This window comes from Indicator indicator, chromosome Z, assembly GCF_027791375.1.
Source record: "Indicator indicator isolate 239-I01 chromosome Z, UM_Iind_1.1, whole genome shotgun sequence".
Lineage (NCBI taxonomy): Eukaryota > Metazoa > Chordata > Aves > Piciformes > Indicatoridae > Indicator > Indicator indicator.
This window is the reverse complement of record NC_072053.1, coordinates 53929097-53935048: the sequence shown is the minus strand read 5'-3', so window position 1 is coordinate 53935048 and position 5952 is coordinate 53929097.

The following is a 5952-nucleotide window of genomic DNA, read 5'->3' as shown; positions in this document are numbered from 1 at the left end:
TCTGAGAATGTTTTGATTCTTTTCTTAAAGCTTCCTAAGGATCCTAAGGTAGTATTTTTTTGCAAAGTTTTAGTACTGGTTCTGTGGTGGAAAAACAAAACAAAAACTTAAACCTCTGGTGGCTCATTTTAAAGCAGATATACCTCTGCAATGACTTTGCTTCTTACCAATTACAAAATTAAAACAAGTTAGCAGTAAGCGTAGTAATTTTGAAGCTAGCTAACTTGTCCAGTCACACTACAACAACAGCATATGTGGATTGGTGGTAGATGAGAGAGTCCTCTGCTGAGGATGGATTTCTCCCCTGAGCAATGCGGTAGAAAAACCCCCAGCCTACTTTATGAGCAGCTTAAGAGAAGCCAACTTACCCTGAAGAAAGATGAGAAGGACGAAAAATATCCCACGCTGGCATCTACCCTTGTGCCTATTCTGTCAATGTAGATAGACTCATAAAGCATGACTGTAGTGGTCAGCTATTATGCAATATCATCTGTTTTTCTGGGCCTCCTAGGTGAAATTACTGATGTACACCCTCTGTGACCAGTCTGAAACACTGTCCTGGTTGTATTCATAGCTTCTTTTGTTTGCTTGTGTTGTTTGTTTGTTTCTAAAAAGGGGATTCTAGCAATAGTGTCTTAGTAAGAGATTAGCCATGAAGATTTCTCTGAAAGCTTTGTTGGACTCCTGTTCACAGTATCAGTACTATGGGATGGTTCAGTTACCACTAACTTGCACAAGTTTCAGCTGTAAAAATTCAAACTTCTGGAATTTTTATAACAGAAGGCATCTGAAATGGTATATTATGACTACTTTTTAATCCAGCTAGGCACTATCGGCACTATCTTCTGCTTAAAAATAAAAAAGGCAAATACTTGTCTTATGGAACAGTGATCATCTCAGCTGAAAAATGTGAAACAAGACTATGCATTTACCAGACATGTCAGCATTTCCCACAGGCGCAGCTGTAGTTGTTGTGAAATCTTGTGTTATGCACAATGTATCATGTGATTAATCTTTTGTAGTCTTTGTCTTTCCTGTAACTTGTTGAAAGTAAACTAAAACCTAGTTTACTTGGAATAACCTAGAAATACACTCCACTACCACTATGGCACCCTTAACAGCAGTCCAACCTTCCATTGTGTGTAGCCAGCAGCTTTGAAGAGCATATTTGTGTCAGTTCTCAAGATTCACACCTGTGTTGGGAGCAATCTTTGTGTGAGTATGAGCAAACCTTCATCCAGACAGCTTGGGAACAGACAGGCATGGCTAGCTTCCCAACCAGCAATTCCATTTAAGCAAACAGAAATTTGTCTTGACTTTCTCTTAATGCACATTTTGTAACTCCTTTTGTGGCATGTCATTCCCCGGTGTACTAGTTCACAACTCCTGTATCTGATGTCTAAATATTCAAGTTGAAGGTTGGTTCTTTCATGAATGAAAAGTGTGTTAGTTGCCATCCAAGTGAAAGGCAGAGCCTGTTAAGCTCAAATATGTAAACATTCATTATTAAGACTTGCCCTGTATAACCTGAATTCTTCCAAGAAAAGCACTAACTTGTATTACTGAGGTCCCGGGTTACTCTGTTTTGTTCACCATTTAAGTTGGTCAGAACTGGTCTGGACTAGGAAAATCAACATAACAGGGAGAAGAAATTCTTGTAAGCAGGAAAAGGAGGTATGATCTTCTAGGTGACAAGGATTGGGAAATTTTGACTCTTAAGGTGTGATTTTTTTGCAAACAAGAGCATTTTAAAATATTGAAATATTTACCCATAGTGTGAGTAAAAGGGACATTTTATTGGGACTTTTACTGTAAAAAAGCTATATAGCCAGGATGAAGTTAATCAATAGTTTAATAGTTACTGTTAAGAGCATAGAACCAGTATAAAATGTACAGCAAAACACTGTATTCAAGTTTAATGAATGGCATTAACTTGACACTGGTAATACCACAAAAATCCCCAAACTTCGTAAGGTAATTCACACATTGCCAGAGAACTATTTTAAAACAACTTTTTTTTGCCTCCATTTCTGTACAGTAGCCAAAGCTGACTGAGCTTCTTGCTAGGCAAGCAGATGTCAATCTCTCCACAAACAAGACCACCTTTACACAAAGTACAGTTTTTATACCTCTGACAGTAGATGGTCTACAAACCTGCAAAGCAATGTTCAAAAGCACACAGGACTACTCTCTTATTCTCAATGACTTCAAGTGCCATGGGAATGTAATTATAGTGGTAGATTTCTACTAGACAAGGGTCCTGTAGATCTACTATATAGAACTTTAACTGAAGGACTTCTAGTTGAAGAAGAGATTATTTGGAACTGTGATTTACAGAGTGTTGCCTCATTAAAATTTTTAGTTGTGTGAGGTAAGGAAAACTTCATTGCTGTAACCATCTCAGGGTTAAATTAATATTTGTCCATGATGTGTTTTTTTTTTTTTTTTTTTTTTTTGTTAAATAACCCTGGTCCATTTTAGTCAATACTTTCAGAATAAAAATAACCTTCTCTGCTGTGTATTCACTGTATTCTGTACAGATCTTCTGTCCCTCTAACATTAATGAAAATGGGAAAGATTATCATCCCAGTTTTCTTAGTTCTATTAGTGATGCGGAACTTGGCTTCTCTTTTACTTGCTGCTTCCTTTGGTCAAATATGAAAAATGGTTCTTGAGCTGCTGTCGAGTAGTTAAAAGATTTTTAAGATAGGAAAATGTTTGTGATCATTTATAAGAAGGCAGCAAAAGCCAGATGAGTTCTTGCTGCCCTGCACTGGAACAAATTTGCTGTCTTTCCCATTACATTGTCCAGAATTTTCATTGCTTTGGCAATGATACAGAGGCATTCAAGTACACTGATGATAAGCAAACCTATGAAACGGTAGCCAACCTCCTTAGCAGAGAAATTGGAAAAACCATGGCTTAAGGGCAGTAGTCCTGCTTCTCTCAAGAAGCTGCAAATTGCTGGCAGACTAGTGGGTGTCCTGCTTCAGAACTGTTTCACTCTTTTCCAGCTCTAGCTCAGCAGTGCTATTGCTTAGGTGATAAAGTCAAAGTGGTACTACTGCACAGTAAAACTATATGTTTGGAGAAACACAAACAAATGTTTTCCATCATCAAAAAGGAGTTACAACCTCATCACTATGAAGGAATCGATTCTGCACAAAATGGAAGAATTATCCTGCCCAGCACAGTCAAACCTGGAGGATTGGCTTCTATGGCCCAGGTAAGACATTGGCAGCATAGTTTGTCAAAGAGGATAACTGGCCTCCTGAACTGGTTGATGGGGTCAAGGAGCAGTGTTGTACTCCTGAAATCCATGTGGAATTAGTTCGAGACTTGTTGAGTCACTTGGATATTCACAAGTCCATGGGACCTGATGGGATCCATCCTAGGGTGCTGAAAGAGCTGGCAGATGAGCTGGCCAAGCCTCTCTCCATCATTTTCCACCAGTCCTGGCTCACTGGAGAGGTCCCAGAAGACTGGAAACTGGCCAATGTGACACCCATCCACAAGAAGGGGCAGACAGAAGAACCTGGGAACTCCAGGCCTGTCAGCCTGACCTCAGTGCCAGGGAAAATCAGGGAGCAGATTGTCTTGGGGGCAATCACTGCGCACCTGAAGGATGGCCAAGGAATCAGGCCCAGCCAACATGGATTTAGGAAGGGCAGGTCCTGCCTCACCAACCTGATCTCCTTCTATGATCAGGTGACCCTCCTGGTGGACGTAGGAAAGGCTGTGGATGTAGTCTACCTGGACTTCAGCAAGGCCTTTGACACTATCCCCCACAGCAAACTGCTGGCCAAGCTGTCAGCCTGTGGCTTGGACAGCAGCACTCTGTGCTGGGTTAGGAACTGGCTGGAGGGCTGAGCCTAGAGAGTGGTGGTGAATGGTGCCACATCCAGCTGGCAGCCTGTCACTAGTGGTGTCCCCCAGGGATCAGTGCTGGGCCCCATCCTGTTCAATATCTTTCTTGATGATCTGGATGAGGGGATTGAGTCCATCATCAGTAAATTTGCAGATGACACCAAGCTGGGAGCAGATGTTGATCTGTTAGAAGGTAGAAGGGCTCTGCAGAGGGACCTTGACAGGCTGGACAGATGGGCAGAGTCCAACATGATGGCATTCAACAAATCCAAGTGCTGGGTGCTGCACTTCGGCCACAACAACCCCATGCAGAGCTACAGGCTGGGGTCAGAGTGGCTGGAGAGCAGCCAGGTGGAAAGGGACCTGGGGGTACTGGTTGACAGCCGCCTGAACATGAGCCAGCAGTGTGCCCAGGTGACCAAGAGAGCCAATGGCATCCTGGCCTGCATCAGGCATAGTGTGGCCAGCAGGAGCAGGGAGGTCATTGTACCCCTGTACACAGCACTGGTTAGGCCACACCTTGAGCACTGCGTCCAGTTCTGGGCCCCTCAGTTTAGGAAAGATGTTGAATTGCTGGAGCATGTCCAGAGAAGGGCAAGGAGGCTGGTGAGAAGCCTTGAGCACAAGCCCTATGAGGAGAGGCTGAGGGAGCTGGGACTGTTTAGCCTGGAGAAGAGGAGGCTCAGGGGTGACCTCATTGCTGTCTACAGCTACCTGAAGGGAGGTTGTAGCCAGGTGGGGGTTGGTCTCTTCTCCCAGGCAACCAGCACCAGAACAAGAGGACACAGTCTCAAGCTGCGCCAGGGGAGGTTTAGGCTGGAGGTGAGGAGAAAGTTCTTCACAGAGAGAGTGGTTGGCCATTGGAAGGGGCTGCCCAGGGAGGTGGTGGAGTCACCATCCCTGGAGGTGTTCAAGAGGGGATTGGACGTGGCACTTGCAGCCATGGTTTAGATAGTGATGAGGTTTAGGGTGACAAGTTGCACTCGATCTTTGAGGTCTCTTCCAGCCTTCTTGATTCTATGATTCTAATTATTCTAAATCAGGTTTGTAAACTTCCCCCTCCCCCCCCCCCCTCTTGTTAATCAACACAACAGCTTACTTTTGTTATTTCACATCAGGAAGCACAAGAGGAAGAACTGTTCTAAGACAGAAAGGGTAGGTTTGAGGCTTCTCCTGCTTGGGATTTCTACCTCTACCACCCATTACAGAAGTAGGATCAAGCAACAGCAATGCAGTCCAAACAAGAGAATTAAGGTCATGCAAGAGCTGACTGAGGAATGGAAGCATTTCGCCATGACAAAGTAACAAGATTGAAATAAAGTTGCAGAATAGTTAAAATAGGCTCCTAGTCTTCCCGGTTCCTATGTTGCTACTGTTGATTACAGTGTTACCTCTGCAGGTTCTCTAGTACCCTGAATAAAGAAACTGCAACTAGAAATAATCCATTTTGCACTGGCTTGAAGGACTTTGACATTTGCTACAAAACACCTCTTAGACAATAGACTTAAGCAAAACAAAGTCCACTGAATTCACTGCAGTAGGAGCTAAATGATCAGTTTTCAGCTGCTCTCAATTTCTGTAGAGATTGCAAGTAGAAAGACTGGCTTCTTTCCCTGCCAAGCCCTGCAAGCTAAAACAAACTAAGCAAATTTGACGCAATTTAGACAAAAATATGAAAACTTACAACTTTCCAAGTGGCTTTGTGCAAAGTAGAATTTCAGGAGCTCAGCTGTGCCTACCAGACACGAGGCTTTACTGCATTCTTTGTATTCAGTCACAAGTTTTCTGTCGAGAGCTCATTCATAAAAAAGTCAATCATGATTAAAACTGTAATAAAAGTCTATTAAAATACAGCATTCTTCAACAATACAGTTAAAAAATCAACTTCTCCAGTAAAATTTTAGACAAACGACTTTAAAACAGCAGCTGTCATTCAGGTCACGTAAGGGCAGACTATAGATTTTCTACATAACTGCTTTTATCCTGAAAATATCTGTCAGTATATCTGGGCACAGTACTAGACAATTCATCCTATATCTGGTATCTGATAAGCAATTAATGCTTCAGGTATCACAGAAGTATCTT